Below are 21,252 nucleotides of genomic sequence, written 5' to 3'. Positions count from 1 at the left end.
GTACACTTCAAACTAATACAAAATAATATTGAATGTAAACTGTAATTGAAAAATAAGAAAATTTAAAAAGCTAGTGGCTTTTTCTTCAGTAGAAGCAAAGTGAGACAAGGAAAGGCAAATGACAGTAAGCCCTTTTTACCTTGACAGTTTTAGCATCCAAGCAGACCAACTCAAAAATATGTATGTGTGGCTGGAAAACCAGCCTCTTCTACTGTTAAGCACTTCATTTCAACAACAGCACATTAGCACAGTGGGTTTCAGATCTTCAAAAGTGCCATTTCTGTCTGAAGATTGCCTCTGTTTTCATGTTGTCCTCCTTTTTTCCAAGGGTTCCTATAGGCAAAAACGTTTATTATAGGGTCCTGTTCTTTTCCCAATACTCAAAGAGTTGAAATTGCAATCTGCCCACAGGCAGCAAAAGGCAAGGGAGCTTTGATCCACAAATACTTTTTGTTTTTACCTTTACAGCTTCCCCCTATCATAAGGTGACCACCTTTTTTACATTGAAAAGGACAAAAATAAATTGAAGAAAACAATATCGTAAGTAAAAGAAACATTTTATTCATTGCAACAGTAACACACTATAATGCCTGACCTGTGGTGGTGCAGTGGATAAAGCATCGACCTGGAAATGCTGAGGTCGCCAGTTCGAAACCCTGGGCTTGCCTGATCAAGGCACATATGGGAGTTGATGCTTCCAGCTCCTCCCCCCTTCTCTCTCTCTGTGTCTCCTCTCTCTCTCTCTGTCTCTCCTTCTCCTCTCTAAAAAGAAAATGAATAAATAAAAAATAATGCACTATAATATGATAAATGCATAATAAAAACATTTGTAATATTTTATATTGTAATTATGCTAACATGCCTATTAATTTTTAATAATAATTATAAGGAAAAAGTACTCATTTAGATACAAATACGTCACATCACACACAATGGATTGACTCTGAATCAATCGAACACGTACATTTACAGATTAGTCTTCCAATATCAAAAAGGAGGACAGCCTGACCAGGCGGTGGCACAGTGGATGAAGTGTCAGACTGGGATGCCGAGGACCCAGGTTCGAGACCCCGAGGTTGCCAGCTTGAGCGCAGGCTCATCTGGTTTGAGCAAAAGCTCACCAGTTTGGACCCAGGGTCGCTGGCTCGAGCAAGGGGTTACTCGGTCTGCTGAAGGCCCGTGGTCAAGGCACATATGAGAAAGCAATCAATGAACAGCTAAGGTGTCACAATGAAAAACTGATGATTGATGCTTCTCGTCTCTCTATGTTCCTGTCTGTCTGTCCCTATCTATCCCTCTCTCTGACTCTATCTCTGTAAAAAAAAAAAAAAAAAAAAAAAAAAGGAGGACATGTAGGAGGACACTTTTCGAGGGAGGACAGAACTTACAAAAGAAGGACTGTCCTCTTTAAAGGAGGACGATTGGTCACCTTACCTATCAGGATGATCTGTGTCTAGCGCTGATGAAATGACGCATATAAAAATTTACATCAATTTTTATTATATACCCTGGTGCGAGAGCCATAAAATACAAAGCTTTTAACACAATACACCTCTTTCCCCTCAAACCCTGAGCCCTAAAAGCAGCATTCACAGGGTTAATGTGACAACAGCAACCTGCTGATCAAGGCTGCAAAGTAAAGAGAGGCTGCCATTGAGCTGAGGGGGATGCTAAGCTGAAGAAAAGGCTAGAGTGTTTTTTTGTTCTTTTCTATTTTTAACCCTTCCTCTCCCACTCTGCTTTAATCTGTAACCTTGCTCTAGCTCTGGGAACCAATTTAGCTATTTTCTTTTGACTTAGAAGACAGAGCAACACAAACTTTTAACATTTTTGTCTACTCAAAGACTGTCTTCAAAATGTTTGGGACCCTTTACCCAACTACAAACTTATTTTTAAAAAATTTATTCTAGAGAGAGAGGAGGGGGAGAGAGAGAGAAACATCGATTCATTGTTCCACTTATTTATGCATGCAGTGCTTGACTCCTATATGTGCTTTGACTCCACAACCTTGGCACATCCAGAGGGAAAATGCTCCAACCAACTGAGCTACCTGGCCCGGACTATAAACTAATTTTTATTTTCTTTAGCTCACACAAACCTAGTTTTGAAGGGATTATTTGGGCCCTTTTTCCTCCCACTTGGAGGAGAAAACAAAAACCCAAGTCAACAGCTGGGTTGCTCCTTTTTCTCCGTTTTTGCCAGCACAGCTAAGAGCAGCCAGGATCCAGTGAGCCAAGTTGCCTATGGTTGGATTTATCATTTTTGAATTCCATAGATAACTGTTACCTTTCACAAGAGATGGCAGCTCAGTTGCTGTTTAACACTGTAGGTGACTTCGTAGCCACTCAAGACACTAGGATTTTGTCACCTTCCATCCTTTTTTCTTCCCTTTTTCTGAGTAACGCTGTAGACATATTTCAGTGAGTCAGGATTGTTCTGTTGAGTTCCGCCACCACCACCGCAGCTGGTGATTCACGGGAAGGACTCATAGAACTCAGAATAGAGCTGTACGTACAGCTAAGGTTATAACAGTAAATGAATATGCCATAGAATCAGCAAGGGAAAAAAGACACAGGAGGATGCCACGCATAGGCTGTGTCTTCTTCCCACCAGGGGTCACACAGAGAATGCTGTTCCCCCGGCAACGGAAATGCAGCAATACATGTGTGATGTTTCTTACAGGAAGCCTATTAGAGACTCAGTACTTAAGGTTTTTTTTTTGGGGGGGGGGCTTTAGTCACCAAGCACCTTCTGCTAAGCACGTACCAATATTCCATATCCCCAGAAGGAAGCAGATGTTCGGTGTAAAACACACTGTTTGTACAGTGGGCTGCCCTTATCAGGTAGGTAATGATGAGGACGCTCCTGAAAACAAGTTCCCAGACTTTAGCCAAAGGCAAACTTTGTGAGTGGGCCTTTCAAGGGCTAACAGTCTCAGGCCTGCTGTGCTAACCACGTTCTGAGAACCCACATTATTCAGTCTCAGAATAGCAATACTAATAATACCACCTCTTCTATAATGACTAAGAATAGTTTTAAAATGTAAATATATTCCCCCCATTCTCTCTCAATATTTTCATGATTGTACTATATCTACATTACCTGAGCCCTTACATATACATACTAAACTCTCTCTTTGAACTTTTACTAGTTTTTAGATCAATGTTCACCACCAGTCCTTTTCCCCCTTCATTTCCCCTCCCCTTACCTCCACCTCCCCTTTCCCTCTGGCTATTGCTACCCTGTTGTCTGTATATATGGGTTATGTATGCATGATTTTGGATAATCCCTTCACCTTCTTTGATCCTTTCCCCTCTTCCTCCTTCCCTCTGACAGCTGTCTGTCTGTTCTCTGTGACCTTGCCTCTGTTTCTATTTTGTTCCTTAGTTTAATTGGGTTCATTAGATCCACATATAAGTGAGATCATATGGGATTTGTCTTTCTCTGCCTGGCTTATTTCACTTAGCATAATAATCTCCATGTCTATCCATGCCATTGTAAAAGGTAAGATTTCCTTCCTTTATACAGCTGTGTAGTATTCCATTGTGCATATGTACCACAGTTTTTTTAGCCACTCATCCACTGATGGACATATGGGCTGTTTTCAGATCTTGGCTATTGAGAACAATGCTGCAATGAACACGGGGGTGCACATCTTCTTTTGAATAGGTGTTTTAAGATTCTTAGAATATATTCTATGATGTGGGATAGCTGGGTCATAAGGAAGTTCCATTTTTAATTTTTTGAGGAATCTCCATACTGTTTTTCACAGTGGCTGCACAAGTCTGCATTCCCACCAGCAATGGAAGAGGGTTCCTTTTTATCCACATTCTTGCCAACACTTATTTGTTGATTTAATGAAAAGTCATTCTGGCAGGTGTGAAGTGATAGCTCATTGTGGTTTTAATTTGTATTTCTCTTATGATTAGCAATGTTGAGCATTTTTTCTTATGACTATTGACCACCTGTATGTCCTCTTTGGATAAATGTCTATTCAGTTCCTTTGCCTATTTTGTAATTGGATTGTTTACCTTCCTGGTGTTGACATTTATAAGTACTTTATAAATTTTGGTTATTAATTCCTTATCAGATGTATTGTGAATACATTCTCCCCTAGAGTGGATTGTCTTTTTATTTTGTTAAGTGTCTTTTGTTGTGAGAAAGCTTTTTAGTATGATACAGTCCCATTTGTTTATTTTGTCCTTTACTTCACTTGTCCAAGGAGATATATCACCAAAAATATTGCTTCAGAAGACATCTGAGAATCTATTTCCTATGTTTTCTCCTAGGACTTTTATGGATTCATGACTTACATTTAAGTCTTTTATCCATTTTGAATTAATTCCTGTGAATAGTGTAAGTTGGTAGTCTAGTTTCTTTTTTGTTCATGTACCTCTCCAATTTTCCAACACCATTTATTGAAGAGATTGTCTTTAGTGTATACTCTTGCTTCCTTTGTCAAATAGTAATTGACCATAAAGGCATGGGTTTATTTCTGGGTTCTCTGTTCTGTTCCATTGATCTGCAGTATAGGAGAATGATTCAGCATAGGGGTTCTGGTAGTTGTTCCCCACCATGTCTCTCCCTGGGTCGCCAATTTCACATTCTCCTCATGAGACTCTAATCCTCTCAGACCTCCTTCTGCTGAAGCCCAGGATAAGTGGCTGTGAATGAGATATTCTGTGTCAGCCCTTTAAGAGGGTGCCTACAGCTCTGACTCCATCTCTTTCTTGCAGACAGAAACCTCACCTCTTTGCATCATCAAACGCTGCAGGCACCTCTTCTAGTCTCTGGTGCTAGAGGTTGGGGCACCCAGCCTGGGGCTTAGGATCCCCATTTCTCAGGGAATGATGTCCCTCTGGACCTTCAGCCACCACTCACTCTTGGGAGGTGGGGTAGCCCTTTTCATGTCCCTCACTGTCTACCAGTCTTGATGTGGTTTCTTCTGTGAATCCTTGGTTACAGACTCCATTTAGTCCTGAGTTGGTTTTGTCAGATGATTATCCTTAAATTTAGATATAACTCCAGTTTGGTCCTGGGAAGAGCTAGTGGAACGTTCATACTCCTACTCCATTACCGCCTACAAGTTCCTAGGTCAAAAACTCTCTAGTCGTTTTGGTTTCTGAATCTTTTCTTTAATAGATTCATTAGAAAGGACTTATGAGAACAATATTTTTTCAGTTCTTGAATGTTGACAGCATTTTGTCCATGTCCTTTATACTACAAAGACAATTATTCTTGGTATAAATTTCTTAGCTCACATTTTCTTTTCTTGTGTATCTTAAATATTACTTCATTCTGGCACAAAGGATTGCTATCAAAATCTGATGATGATCTAAATTCCTTACCTTTATACAATAGATCACTTGCTCTTATTTTCTAGATGCTTAAAAACTTTTCTTCATCTTTAAATCTAATAATTTATGAAAATATGACTTGGTGGTAGTCATTCTGAATAGATATTATCAGGTACACAGTGTACTCTTTCAAATATTTCCTCCATCTCTTCCACCCCATCACCCCAACCCCCAGAGACACCAACTGCATGTATATTAGGCATCTTGAATTTATCGCAGGGTTGATACTGTTTATGTTTAAGAAAACAAAATTTTCCTTCTACATTTCAGTTTAGATAGTTTCTATTACTATGCCTTCAAATTCACTATAACCTTTTCTTCTGCAATGTCTAATTTGCTATTAACCCTATTCATGCATTTCTTTTTATTCCAGATACTATAGCTTTCATCTTTAAAAGTTCTATTTGGGCTTTTAAAAAATCTTCCATGTCTCTGTTTAATATGCTTAATTTAGGTTTTTGAACATTTAGAATAGACTTATAATGACTGCTTTAATGCTGGACGACAGACATTATGAATTTCATATTGATTGGGGTTGGACAATTTTGTATTCCTATAAATAGGAACAGAAGCTTTATTCTAGGACACAGTTAATTTATCTGGGAATAATTTGATTCTTTTAGGTCTTGCTTTTAAGCTTTATTAGGCAGGACCAGGATAGCATTTAGTCTAGTGCTAATTTTACCCTCCCTAATGACCTTCTAAGTACTCTACTCAATTCCCTGTGAATTATGAGGTTTTCCACTGTATCTGGTAAGATCAGAAACTATTCCTAGTCCTCTGTGAACTCCAAGGACTATTTCTTCTAATCCTTTCTGGTGGTTCTTTGCTTAGTCTTGAATAGTTTCTTCATGTGCATGAGCTGAGGAGTACTCACTTAACTGAAGATTCCAGAAGGGCCCTCTGCAGACCTCTAGAGCTCTTTCAATCTCTATGGAGCTCTCTCTTTTTCATTGCCTTAGCTGCCTTGGTCTGCTTGGACTCTCAAGACCATCTCTTTAACCAAGGAAGAGTGTTGGGCTCTGCCTGGTTTCCTTCTCTCAACACTGTGACTGGAAACTATCCAGGCTAAGGCATTTGCAAGGCTCACTTTATTTGTTTCTCCTTTTTTCAAGGATCACTGTTCTTTGTTGCCTGATATCTACTGTTTTGAAGACCACTGTTGTATGTACGTATTTCATCATTATTTTATTTTTTCGAGTGGAAGGGTAAATTTGGTCCCTGTTACTCTGTCTTGGCTAGAAGTGGAAGGAAGTCTGGTGTGTTCTCTCAGTATATAGTTTCAAATTTTTAATTATTCCAGGAAGTTTTCTTGAATTATAGTTTTTAGTATTCATTTGTTCCCTTGATCTGCTTTTGTTTTTTAGGAACTCTTAAGGTGTATGAATTGGATCTCTTTTTTAACTGTGATATTTGTCATTTGCTCTCAAAATTTTTTCTTTACTTCTTTTAAAAAAATTTTTCCTCCTTTTTGCCTTCTATTTTTTTAAACTATTGTGTATTGTGCCTATTTGTTTTGTGTTCTTGTCATTTAGTCTTCTATTCTGAAATGATTTTTTCTTTTATTCCCAAATATTCCCTGAGATTTGTCAAGTAATTTCTGAAATTTTCTTGTTCTTTTCTTGTTCAATTTTCTCTCATTGTCTTGCATCATTTTCTTAACATTTTTAGCTTGTTTGAAATAGTTGATTATAGTTTTAATCTGTTTGGTGAGCATGTGTTTCTGGTATGCTTTCATTGTCTCTAAGGATGGTTTTCAACCTTTTATAATTTTATTTGTATAGCAACATTGTATGGGATTTTCCCTCTGTACACTTTTATAAGAAATATCTTTATAAGAAATTAGTTTTCCTTAACTTTTAGAAGGAAGTGGTGTTCGGGGTAGCTTCTCAAATGTCAGAGCTCCCTCTTCTGTTGTTTTTGCATAGTGCTAAAAACTGTAGCAACTTGATTCTGAGATTTCTTTTTTTTTTACAGGGACAGAGAGAGAGAGAGTCAGAGAGAGGGATAGATAGGGACAGACAGACAGGAACAGAGAGAGATGAGAAGCATCAATCATCAGTTTCTCATTGTGACACCATAGCTGTTCATTGATTGCTCTCTCATATGTGCCTTGACCGTGGGCCTTCAACAGACCGAGCGACCCCTTGCTCGAGCCAGCAACCTTGGGTCCAAGCTGGTGAGCTTTTTGCTCAAGCCAGATGAGCCCACACTCAAGCTGGTGACTTCGGGGTCTCAAACCTGGGTCCTCCACATCACAGTCAGAGGCTCTATCCACTGCGCCACTGCCTGGTCAGGCTGATTCTGAGATTTCTTTGCTCTATTTCCCCACACCTATCTAGACATCTTCTTTACTTACCGCAGTAGGCTAAATAAGGCTTCCTAAGAGAGATCCATGTTCTGATCCCTGAAACTTGTGTGTGTTACTAGATGGTAAAAAAAGGACTTTGCAAGTTTTATTAAGGTTTTTGAGATGAAGAGATTATCTTGGATTATCCACACTGGCCCTAACTACATACAATAACAAGTGTCTTTATAATAGAGAAGCAAAGAGAGTTCACACAAATAGAAGGAAATGTGACTATAGAGAAAGATATTGGAGTGATGTGGCCATAAGCCAACGAATGCCAGCAGCCACCAGAAACTATAAGAGTCAAGGATGGATTCTCCCTTAAAGTTTCCAGGAAAAGCATGGCCTTGCCAACATTTTTATTTTGGCCAAGTGATTCTAATTTTTAACTTCTGGCCTCCAGATATGTGAGAGAATAAATTTCTGTTGTTTTAAGCCACTAAGTTTATGGAAATTTATTACAGCAATAATAGAAAACTAATATAGGGTCTGTACCCAAAGTGGAGTATTGTTATAACAAATAACTAAAACTATAAGAATCACTTTGGACTAAAATAATTGGATAATAGTTAGAGACTGAAAGAATATTGAGGAGCATTACAAAAAAAGCCTAGATTGCTTCAAACAAACTTTTTGTAGACATACAGATACTGAAGGCACTGCTGGCGAAGGCTCAGAAGAAATAAAGAACATGGTAGAAATCCCTATATTGTCTTAGATAGTGCATATATAATCATAAACAAAATGTTGGTGCAAACACAAGTATTAAAGGTACTGCTTCTGAAGGCTCAGAAGGAAATGTGGAACATGTTATTGGAAACAGTAGGAATGGTAATCTTTGTCATATAGTAATGACAGAAAGCTTTATTGTGTCCTACAGTTATGTGGAAAGCAGAATTTAGAAGCAATAAACTTGGACCTTTAGCTGAGATTTCCAAGCAAATTGTTGAAGATGCAGCCTGGTTTCTACTTGGTGCTTATAGTAAAATGTGAGAGAAAAGAAATAAACTGAAGGGAAAAAATGCTAAGCAAAAAATAACCAGGACTTGATGATTTGGGAAATTCCCAGCCTATCCAGATTGCCAAAAATGCTAAAATTAGGAGATTCAATGACCAAAAAGTGTTCTCTAGAGAGAAGACCAAGGTTGTGGCCAGACAACCTCTCGTCACTACAGAAGAAATTAAGCATGGGATTTATGGATCCCTTCCACCTTCACAGCAGAAGCCAGGAATAGAGATGGGATTAATGAGAAATGATCTGTAGAGAATCCTCTTGTCTAATGGTGCAAATTCCTGTGACATACACAGGAAGCTACAAGGTATTTGAGAATGTTATACCAGCAGAAGTACTGCCAGCTTGGACTGAAAGGAACAGAGACAGGATATAATGAAGAAATGCAGTTAAGACTCTTAAAAATTCTACAGGTAGAAGACTGGATTACAAAACTCTTCAGCTTCAAACATGTGTTAACCATCAAGAAAAGAAAAGAATGACTCCAAGAGTGAAATTTTGGGGCCACAGGGTAGATCCTCAAGCTACAAAAGATTATTCCCTAATGGAATTTGCCCTGCTGGATTTCAAAATGGCTCAGTTAACAATGACTTCTTTTTTCCCTTCCATTTTAACTTTTAGAATAGGAATGTTTATAATTCTTACCCTATGCCTGTCTCACCATTGTATTTTGGGAACAGATAACTTGTTTCCTATTTTCTTGTTTTCCGATTTCACCCCAGGATGGCATACTTGGTCTCACCCATACCTGATTTATACGATGAGATTTGAGACTTCCAAACTGATGATATTTAGATGAAATTTTGGACTTGAGAGGATGCTGTAATGTTTTGACACTTCCAAGGGTGTTGGAATAGGGTGAATATATTTTGTATGTGGGACGGATGGTGGCTCTCCCAAAGATATCCATGTGTTAACTCTTGGAACCTATGAATACTATCTTGTTTTGGCCAAAAAAAAAAAAAAAAAAAATGCAGTTGTAATTAAGTTAAGGATCTCGAAATAGAGAGATTATTTTGGAATTTCCAAATGGGTCCTAACTACAATCACAAGTGTTCTGATGGCGGAGAGATGACACAGAGACAAGAGGAGAAGATAATGTAACCACAGAGGCAGATTTGAAGAGATACAAGATGAAACAGCCCTGCTGACAACTTGATTTTGGCCCAGAGGTACTGATTTTAGGCTTCTTGCCTCCAGAACTGTGAAAGAATAAATTTCAGTTGTTATAAGCCACCATGTTAGAAGTACAGCAGCCCTAGAAAATGAATAAACTTAGTCTCTATTGTCTTAACCAGCTCATTTTTATTTCATCCCCAGCAGTTTCTCCTCAATATAGAGCCTTGTTTTAGAAGAGAGCCTTGATGGATTAGTGTATAGTAAAGGATTAACTTGGCAGGTCTGGGCATCTAAACCTTGCACATTTCAAAGAAAGGTTTGTACCTTGCCAGCTCCTGGAAGACAACCTCAAAGCCCTTGGACTATCTTATCTATTAAAATGGTCTTTGTTTACCAGAGTCCATGAGCTACACCAGAAAATTTGTCTTAAAACTGTGATGTTATCACTTCTTAGCCTTTTGACTAAGGTCAAATGTAGTATCTGCTCTTATCAGCTTATTATCTGATAAGAACACAGGGAAAAACAATTAAAACTGTGATTAACGGTAGAGGCCTTGAGCCATGGAGTAACAGTTTGAACTTTAGAGGAACTGAGTAATATGCCTATGTGACTGACTGCAAATAAAACTTCTGGACACCAAGGATCAGGTGTGCTTCTTTGATTGGCAGTACTTCATGTGTGTTGCCCCACATCTTGCTGGTGGAATTAAGCAATGGCCAGATGACTCCACTGGGAGAAGACACTTAGAAACTTGCTCCTGGGCTCTGCCCTATGTGTTCTTTTCCATTGTTGATTTAAATCTCTAACCTTTTGTTGTGATAAACTGTAACCACTAGTATAACAACTTTGATAAGTTCTGTGAGTTCTTCCAGTGAATCTCTGAACCTGAGAGTGGTGTTGGGGACCCCAAGAACAGTCAGTCTTAAGAGCTCATGGAAATTAGGCTGTTCCAGCCTCTTCAGATCTTACTGCGTGCAGACCTCACACACTTACTTGTTACAGATGGAGCAAAATGCCTTTCAGTTTCAGCTGCTGAATTCAAGCTGTCTTGCCATCCCTATTGACGGTTTTATCATTCTCCTGTTCTCAGGTATGTCAAATGCCCCTTGCTTCCTTCTGCTTTATCCCATACAGTTCTAGGGGCTGTTGGTAACTTGTCCTCATTCATATGTATTTTGAAATTCATAGATATTATTTCAGCTATCTGTTTCTATGTAAATAAACTACACCAAAACTTTGCGGCTTAAAATAACATTTTATTTCTCATAATTCTATAGGGCAGGAACGTGAGCAGGGCTCTGTGGCTCATTTCTTCTCCATATGATGTCTGAAGCAGCTGGAACGGGATGGAAGCATTCAAGATGATTTCATCACAGTATTGGGACCTGGGTGCTAGTTGCCAGCTGGGGCCTTAGTTCTCATGCACATAACTTTTTCTTTTTTTTTTAATGGTGTCTCATCCTCCAGGGCCTCTTTCTTTTTTCTTTTTTTTTTTTTTCAGAGACAGAGAGAGAGTCAGAGAGAGGGATAGACAGGGACAGACAGACAGGAACGGAGAGAGATGAGAAGCATCAATCATTAGTTTTTCGTTGCGTGTTATGACACCTTAGTTGTTCATTGATTGCTTTCTCTTATGTGCCTTGACCACGGACCTTCAGAAGACCAAGTAACCCCTTGCTGGAGGCAGCGACCTTGGGTTCAAGCTGGTGGGCTTTTTGCTCAAACCAGATGAGCCCGTGCTCAAGCTGGCGACCTCGGGGTCTCGAACCTGGGTCCTCTGCATCCCAGTCCGACGCTCTACCCACTGCGCCACCGCCTGGTCAGGCTCCAGGGCCTCTTTCTTCAGAAGAATAGCACGAACTTACTACTACAGAGTATCTAGGTTTCCCTCTTACTAAAGCAGAAGTTCAAGACTTCATAAGGCCTAGGCACAGTAATCCAAAAATATTACTTCTACCACATTTTATTGGCAAAACAGAACTCAAAACCAGCTCAGTCACAAAGAGTGAAAAAACCACATCTTGATGGGAGGACTAGCAAGCACGTACAGGAATGAAAATATCATTGGCAGCCATATCTACAGAAAATCTACCACTCTGGTAATAAATACTATGTCCTTTAGTTTCATTATGAATGTTGTCCATGGGTTTTTTTTTTTATGTTTTTAAAAAATTTTTATTGATTGATTTTACACAAAGAGGAGGGGGTAGGGACAAGAAGTAGTTGCTTCACTCCAGCTATTCATTGGTTGCTTGTTGTATGTACCTTGGCCAGGCAAGCCCAGGGTTTCGAACTGGCGACCTCAGCATTCCAGGCTGGTGCTCTGTCTGTATGTTGGCATGAAGAGAGATTTAAAAACTGCTTTGCTGCTACCATGTTCCAAGCATCCTTTCAAATTTTTAAAAATTGGCACAGAAAAGAACAGAAATTTGGGGTGAAGGTAGAATGAAGAAGTAAAAACATTCTAAATGGTTTATTCTTCTGAGAAATTAAAAGTAAAATGCAAATAATGCATTTGTGTGTGTTTGTGTTTAATATCCCAGTAGAGATCATTTTAATCATGTTTATAGGTAATGGAAAGATAATCACCAGCAGAATTGATAATCAGAGCTGAACTGACAAATTACTAATAAAAGAAGAATGAACAGAAATTTGACAGAGATAACAAGTGCAAAGAAATTGAAAAGGAGTAAACAGCCCTGGCCGGTTGGCTCAGCGGTAGAGCGTTGGCCTGGCGTGTGGGGGACCCGGGTTCGATTCCCAGCCAGGGCACATAGGAGAAGCGCCCATTTGCTTCTCCACCCCCTCTCCTTCCTCTCTGTCTCTCTCTTCCCCTCCCACAGCCAAGGCTCCATTGGAGCAAAGATGGCCCGGGTGCTGGGGATGGCTCCTTGGCCTCTGTCCCAGGTGCTAGAGTGGCTCTGGTCGCGGCAGAGTGACTCCCCTGGAGGGGCAGAGCATCGCCCCCTGGTGGGCAGAGCGTCGCCCCTGGTGGGCGTGCCGGGTGGATCCCGGTTGGGTGCATGCGGGAGTCTGTCTGACTGTCTCTTCCCGTTTCCAGCTTCAGAAAAATACAAAAAAAAAAAAAAAAAAAAAAGTAACAACCAGAAAGTAGAAAAAAGAAAAGCAGTTCTTGATGGAAGCCACCAAACCATGCATATCATTAACAAATAAATTGGACTGGGTTCTCCTATAACAGACTATGAAATTGGGTTAAAACCAAAAGCTGTGTGCCTGACCAGGCGGTGGCACAGTGACTAAAGCATCAACCAGAACATTGAGGTCTTAGGTTCAAAGCCCTGAGGTTTATGGCTCTGAGCACATGCTCATCAGCACAGGTCACTGGCTTAAGCAGGGGATCATCCACACGATCCCAACTGGCATGAAAAGCCCAAAGTCACTGGCTTGAGCAAGGGACACTGACACAGCCCTGGTCAAGGCACATATGAACAACTAAAGTGAAAGCAACTATGAGTTAATGTTTCTCACCCTCTCTCTTCCTTCCTCTCTCTCTCACTCTCAAAAAATTTTTAAAAACATTGTGCATTCAATTGGCCTGACCAGGCGGTGGCACAGTGGACAGAGCATCAGACTGGGACGCAGAAGACCCAAATTCGAAACCCAAGGTCTCTGGTTTGAGTGTGGGCTCATCTGGTTTGAGCAAGGCTCACCAGCTTGAGCCCAAGGTCGCTGGCTTGAGCAAGGGGTCACTTGTTCTGCTGTAGCCCTCTGGTCAAGGCACATATGAAAAAGCAATCAATGAACAACTAAGGTGCTGCGATGAAGAATTGATGCTTCTCATCTCTGTCCCTTCCTGTCTGTCTGTCCCTATTTTTCCCTCTCTCTGTCTCTCTTTGTCTCTGTCACACACACAAAAAAATTCAATTGTCTAACTTTGCATCAGAGAAATGGTTCATTAATACACTTTTTAAAGTAGGGTTTTGACAGGAGTTCTGCCACTGCTGCTGCCTTTGTCTACACCACCACCACACCACCCAATACCATCTGTTCACTTCCCTATCTGAGGGTGCTACGAGGCCATGCACATGCTACTGACTGACCAAGGTCAGAGCTGGAAGGAGGAGGTGGTGACCACAGAGAGCAGGCTGTAGGACTCACTCAAGGCCTCTATATGGGCTTTCCAAGTTCCAGGATGGAGACCTCACTCTGGACCAGTCTAATGCCATCCTGCCACACCTGAGTTGCACTCCTTTGGGCTGTATGGAAGGACCAGCAGAAGTCAGCCCTGGTGGACGTGGTGAATGACGACGTGGAGGACCTCCACTGCAAATACATCACCCTCACCTACACCAACTACAAGGCTGGCAAGGGGGACTATGTGAAAGAATTTCCCAGGTACCTGAAGCCTTTTGAGACCCTGATGTCTCAGAACCAGGGAGGCCAAGGCCTTCATGGTGGGCAACCAGATCTCCTTCACAGACTATAACCTGCTGGAATTGCTGCTGTCTGGAATGCAAGACATTCCTGACAGATCCTGCCCTTGGCTGTCTGGAATGCAAGCTCAAGGTCTTCCTGGCCTCCTCACGCCCAACATGTGAGCCTCCCTATCAATGGCAATGGGAAACTGGGAATGCTCGTGGCACCCTTAGCAGGAGACAGGGCTGCCTTCCTCCCTTTCCCCAAGACCAATAAAATTTTCAAGAGAGAAAAGGAGAAAAAGCAAGGCTTTGAAGGATTACATTCTCTGATAAGACACAATAAAAGCAGAAATAAATTAAAATATTACCAAAATATCTTAACCACCTGGAAATAAAGAAACATTTTCCTAAATAAATCAAGATGAAATGGGTCTATGTTATATAAACTCTACTAGTCCATAGAGAAGATGAAAATTTACCAATATATTTTATAAAAGGAGAAAAACCTTCATACCAAACAAATATAGTCCTCAAAATAAAAGATAATTAGAGACAATCTTTCATAAATATAGATGAAATTTTCTAAATAAAATGCAGCATATCAAATCCAACCGTCTTAAGAAAAAATACACCATAGCCATTAAGATGATTCCAGGATTAACATTTGTAAATCAATCAACATAACTCATTACACCAACACTTTAGAAAAGCCACATAATGCTATTAATAAATACAAAAGTATATGATACAATTTCTTTCTTTCTTTCTTTCTTTATTTAGAGAGAAAGACAGATCAACAGACAGGAAGGAAGAGAAATGATGAGAAGTATCAATTGTTAGTTGCAGCACTTTAGTTGTTCATTGATTGCATCTCATACGTGCCTTGACCGAGCTTAGTGGCTACTGTATAGGACAGCTGATACAGTGAAAATAGAAGAAATAATTACATCAAATATTGGATAAAAGAGATAATATTATAATATTTTCTATATCTGATATGATTATACAATTAGAAAACCTGAGAGACTATACTATGAAGCTACCAGAATTGGTAGGTAGTTTTGTTATTATTATTATTATTGATTGACTGGTTTTAGAGAGAAAAGAAAGAAGAGGGAGAGAGAGAGAAACATTGATCTTTATGTTCCTGTATGTGCTCTGATCAGGAATCAAACCTGCAACCTTTTTATCTTTGGACGATGCTCTAGTAGGTAGTTTCGATAAGGAACTGGGTGTAAGATATAATTATAAATATGAGTACTTTCTCTCTGTTTTTTTTTTTTTTTTTTTTTGTGATAAAGAGAGGGTGAGAAAAAGAGAGCCAGAGACAGAAACAGAAACAGGAAGGGAGAGAGATGAGAAGCATCAACTATATAGCTGTTCACTTTAGTTGTTCAATGATATTGCGGGGGGGGGGGGGCTCCAGCTGAGCCAATGACTCTTGCAGCTAGGACTTTGGGCTCAAACCAGCGACCTTGGTTCAAGCCAAAGACCATGGGATCCTGTTGATGATCCCACGCTCAAGCCAGTGACTCTGTGCTCAACCTGGATGCGCCTGTGCTCAAGCTGGCAACCTCGGAGTTTTTAACCTAAGGCCTCAGGGTCCCAGGTGGATGCTCTATCCACTGCACCACCACCAGTCAGGTGGTACTTTCTATACTAGCAGTAAGCAGATAGGAGTAGCAAAAATAAGCCTTAACAATGACAACAAAAATATTATAAATAGCCCTGGCTGGGTAGTTCAGTTGGTTAAAGCATTGTACTAATACACCAAGGTGGGTACATACAAGAATCAACCAATAAATGCATAGATGGGTGGAACAACAAATCTACGTTTCCCTCTCTCTCTCTCTCTCTCCCTCCCTCCCCCTTTCTCTCTCTCTCTCTCTCTTGCTCTAAAAATAAATAAATAAATAAAATTTATTTTAAAATTATAAATGCCTAATAATAAATTTTATAAGAAAAGATAATGGACTTATAAGAAGACTATAAAATATCATTTCAGTATATAATACAAGACATGATCAAATAGAGACACATGTAAAAAGCATTAAATCTCTCCAAACCATTATTTTACTATAATACAATTCAACTCAAAATCACAATACTTTTGTTTTGTTGGGGCTTGGGGGGGGGGGCAAAGGATAGTATTAACTTTAAAATTTGATAAAATAATTTTAAACTTCAGAGTTCCTAAAATAATAAATTTTCAAGAACAAAACTTCTTTGAAATTAGATTACAGAGACACAGTAGAGTTCCGATGAAATGAAATATATTTGTGACTTTAAATTACAGCAATGATATTTAATTTAGTGATATACTGGGCAATGTGTTCCATAAAAGATCCCAGCTGATAATGGATTTTACCTGAGTCCTGTGACCTTGGTAAATGGGGCAGGTTAAGAACTCCCCTTATTTTTTTGTGTTCCAGAAAATGTCTTACTGCAAAGAACCTCATTTCTGTGTAAACTTACTCATAGTTGCCCCCCTTCTTTATCTAGAACAAGTCCAGAGATGGACCCTCCAAATTCCAATTCTTAGCCTCATAAACACTGACTAATTGGAACAAAATGCTTGTTAGCTGAATTTTAGTCAGGCTTCTCTCATTCCTACAGGCTCTTGAACTCTGATTGCCCCCAACCCTGAGCAAGTACACAGAAAAAAAGTGAAAGGTGCCTCCTTCTCAGCTTTTCCTAAGAAACTGCTTATCTCAGCTTGCCTTGTCTTTACCCTGGCTATGAAAGAAAGGCCCTTTTTCTGTTCGGTTATGAGATGCTTACAGATTTCTGAGATGGGAGCTTTCTCCCTATTGCAAAAGTCTTTCTTTCTAATTAGTCTCTTTCTATTTATATCCGGATCTGTTTTTATATGACCCAGCAAAAATAAAACCTGACCTTGACCTCAAGCCACACAGCAGAGTTAATTCCAACTAAAGGTTCAAGTAAAAAAAAAAAAAATTAAAACAATAAAAAAGAAATATTAAGACTATGTTTTTAGGGTGAAGGTATTGAGAAGTACAGATTGGTAGTTACAAATTAGTCATGGAGAAGTGAAGTACAGTATGGGGATTATTGTCAATAGTATTGTAATAACTATGCATGGTGCCGAGTGGGTACTGGAAATATGGGGGTGAGAACGCTTTATAAAGTATATGATTGTCTAAACACTAGGCTGCACACCTGAAACTAGTACAAAATACTATTGACTATAAACTGTAATTGAAAAAAATTAATAAAAGTTTTCAACAATAAAGTTAGAGGCACACATGCAAAAGACAAAATAAAATGCACTTAATGGGCGATAGGTAAACTATGTGATGTTTATTTAAACGGACTTTTACTACATCTTAAAAATAAAAATCTTTTTAGGACTATTTGGAATGGGGAACGAAGACCATGCAAGACAGGCAATACAGAAGCCAGAAAAGAAAGCTTAGACTCTTCTGATGAGAGAATATTTTGCTGATTACAGATCAAAGGACACATAAAATACAAATGACAAAAACAGGGGGAAAATATTGCAATGCAACTAACAAAGGATTAATATGCTTAATATGCAAATAGTTTCTACAAATTGATAAGAAAAAGAAAATTGGACCAAGGGTTTGAAGCTTGGCAGAAGAGAAAATTGAAATGGTAGACAAACAGAAAAATATCCTCAGTTGCATAAGTACAGTGTGTCCGTAAAGTCATGGTGCACTTTTGACCGGTCACAGGAAAGCAACAAAAGACAATAGAAATGTGAAATCTGCACCAAGTTTAAGGAAAACTCTCCCAGTTTCATACCTATTTAGTGCAGTTTGATGTGGGCTCACACACAGATTTTATAGGGCTCCTTAGGTAGCTGTCCCGTATAGCCTCTACATACTCGTCACTGACTGATGGCCTACCAGAACGAGATTTCTCCACCAAACTGCCGGTTTCCTTCAACTGCTTATCCCACAGAGTAATGTTATTCCTATGTGGTGGCGCTTCGTTATAAACGCACCGATATTCACATTGCACTTTGGTCACGGATTTGGATTTAGCGAGCCACAGAACACACTGAACTTTCCTCTGTACCGTCCACATCTCCACAGGCATGGCCGTGGGCTGCTCCGCTGTATACACGGTGTTACATCATCATCTGCACATGCGCACATGCTGCCACTCATCCTACAGAAACTGGGAGGGTTTTCCTTTTATTTGGTGCAGATTTCACATTTCTATCGTCTTTTGTTGCTTTTCTGTGACCGGTCAAAAGTGCACCATGACTTTATGGACACACTGTAGTTAGGAAAACGCAAATTAAAGCAGTTCAATACTACTAGCCCTCAGACTAGCAAAAGTTAAAAAGCATGGACATACAATGCTAAAGTTTTGCCTTAATGAATTCATATTTTTCTGATAGGAGCAGGAACTGTTACAGTCTTTTGGGAAAGTGATTTGGCTGTATCTATTAAACAACAAAATACCCTTACCCACATTTAAAAATAAAACTTCAAAATGTAGGCCCTGGCTGGATGCTCAGTTGGTTGGAGCATCCTCCTGATACACCAACCTTTCAGATTTGATCCTGGGTCAGAATCAATCAATGAATGCATAAATAAGTGGATCATCAAATTGATATTTCTCTCTCTCTTCCTTCCTTTCTCTCTAAAACAAAATAAAATAAAATAAAAACTTCAAAACAGGAAGCACAAATTGGCTGGTGCTGTGAAGACCTGACTTAACAATATAGTGGGAGAATCTCCTCACTCACTAAGACATGGAGAAAGCAAAAGAAAATCATCAAGGAGATACACATTTTGAACAGCTCAACGAACAAGCTTGAATCAATAAACACATTTGTTAAATACAACTGGAAAATGCACTGTCTTTTCCATCAAGAGATGACATGTTTTTGAAAATTGGGCCAGTATTTAAGCCTTGAGGCAAGTTTCAACACATTTGAAAGACTCAACATCATTCAAACAGCATTCTCAGAATACAGTGCAATTAGGCTAGAAGTCATTAAAATCAGATTAACTTTGTGTTTAAGAGAAAGGGAAAACGTTGTGAGCAACTGTAAAGTTTTCTGCACTCCCTCTTAATTCTTTCTTTGAGTCATTAATTCTGAGAACAGGATGCTGCAGACAGAGGTGCCCAAATTGTAAACTGCTCCTTTCAGCTGCATTTCAACATCTGCGGATCAAAGCCCCACCAGACGTGCAGCTGGCAGCCAGGCACTTTTATTTCCTTCCCCTAGAACTCCTCTCCCTTATAAAACTCCGCTTGTGCCAGGGGACTCCGCTGGGCTGCTCTCCCCGTGGCACCCGCCCGAATAAAGTACCCATCCCGTTGCCCTTTTGGTCTCTAAGCATTTTTACAAGTTCGACAATGGCTTTCAAAATGATTCACAGGTCAAAAAGGAGGAGAAGTTACAAATGAGCACTTGAAATTGAACACTAATGAAAATAAATCAAGACTTGAGTCTTTAGAACTTTAGCCTTAATGTTTATATAAAGAAAACAGAAAGGTCGATTAATCGATTTTGAAAAATTGCATGACTTGTCCCATCGCAGATGTTACAGACCCCCTAGTAACTCTCTCCACAAATACGTGATATCTGGCGCTCTATCCCCTCAGCTCCCCGCGCCCAGAGTGGTTAAACTCTCGCTGCCGGCGACTTCCGCTTCCTGGCCTAAATCTGACACGTACTATTCCCCTGGTGGCAACGACCCAGGGTCGGCGACAGCCGAGGAGTCGGGCAGTGCCCTCAGCCGACGGGTGAACAGAGACGCCGTCAGGTGGGCACGAAGCGGCGCCCTGGGCTCTGCGACCGCCAGCTGCCCGCGCCGCATGGGGGCCGGGGCAGGGGCGGGCCAGTTTGGGGGCGGGCTGCTCAGAGGAACCTTTCCAGCAGGGATGGGAGGGCGGAGGCTGGCGACGGGAGAAGCCGCCATGGGCCCCTGGGGTTACATCTGAGTACCAGCACCTGCATGCTGAGAAGGGACAGCGCCTGGCCTGGGAATCGGCGGCGGCTGCGGACAATGCAGTAGGAGAATTCCGGCTGGCACAGCCCGCGGTCTGGCCCGTTGGCTACCGGGAAGCACCACAGGGGACGATCAGGCCGGGACCGACGTCTCTGAGGCTGAATTGACCATCCTTTCAAGATGGCGACTCTGGGAGAGATACTCCCAAGGGAACAGCCATGTTAGTTGCTTGACAAAGTCACTAAGAAAATTTGAAAGCTGACATCTCCAACATGCACACTCACTAAGATGTGACTGCACCCGGTTTAATTGCAGGCGGACGGTCACTTCCCAGGCAACACTGAGCATATGTAGGGTGAAGGAGTCCCTCAAATGCACTTTCAACACTTAGGGCTCCTGGCCTGAGTTTAACAGGGGCAGCGATTGACCGCCAGGAAAGCATCCACATAATTATGAGGCTGTTATGACATGGATTTCATACTTAGTGATGGTTCTCTGTAGGGTGAGTGATGGGACTTCTCTGGGGTCACTTAGGAAGTGTGCAGAGTAAGTGCCAGGGGTCAGAAGGGAAAGTAATGGATAGTGTGTGAGATGAGGGATGGGGAGGTAAGTTAGTGATGGGGAGATCTGTAGGGGTAAATGGAGAGTTTGTCGTGTGAGTGATGAAGAAACTGTGGGGCGAGTATTCTGGGGTCAGTGATGTAGAGTTTATTGGGTGAGTCATGGGGTATCTGTGGTGAATAATGAGGGTCCTCAGAGGTCACTGGTGGGGATCCTTAGAGGTCATTGAAGGGGTCTGGAGTGTAAGTGATTGGATCTGTGGAATAAGTGATGGAAGTCTGTGTGGTGAGTGATAAGGGATTAGTCATGTAAGAAATGGGAATTGAATGGGAACTGTGCCTGACCGAGTGGTGGCGCAGTGGATAGAGCATCAGACTGGGATACGGAGGACCCAGATTCAAGACCCCGAGGTGCTCAGGCTTGAGTGCGGGCTCAGACCCAAGCTCGCTGGCTCGAGCAAGGTGTTACTCAGTCTGCTGAAGGCCCACGGTCAAGGCACAAATGAGAAAGCAATCAATG

General features: G+C 40.7%; 1 protein-coding gene and 2 pseudogenes across 3 annotated transcripts in view; all 3 read left to right on the top strand.

Moving 5' to 3' along the window:
• The window catches only part of LOC136317746 (glutathione S-transferase P-like), a 39,715-nt pseudogene extending 25,102 nt beyond the window's left edge, over positions 1 to 14,613 (top strand).
• On the top strand, positions 10,281 to 10,394 carry LOC136317909 (U2 spliceosomal RNA; annotated as a pseudogene).
• Positions 14,614 to 19,906: 5,293 nt separating the features above from the next.
• ZNF41 (zinc finger protein 41) overlaps positions 19,907 to 21,252 on the top strand; it is a 41,249-nt gene continuing 39,903 nt past the window's right edge. The window contains exon 1 of one of the 3 annotated variants that reach the window (XM_066249565.1): positions 19,907 to 19,986. The gene's annotated coding sequence lies outside the window, so the exon portion shown is untranslated. Of the gene's footprint in view, positions 19,987 to 20,133; positions 20,393 to 20,539; positions 20,675 to 21,252 lie in introns of those variants that run through there. The other 2 variants (XM_066249566.1, XM_066249568.1) reach the window with 2 other exon arrangements.

This window comes from Saccopteryx bilineata, chromosome X (genome assembly GCF_036850765.1).
Source record: "Saccopteryx bilineata isolate mSacBil1 chromosome X, mSacBil1_pri_phased_curated, whole genome shotgun sequence".
Taxonomy (NCBI): domain Eukaryota; kingdom Metazoa; phylum Chordata; class Mammalia; order Chiroptera; family Emballonuridae; genus Saccopteryx; species Saccopteryx bilineata.
Note: the sequence above shows the minus strand (reverse complement) of the source record. Positions and strands in the feature narration are given on the sequence as shown.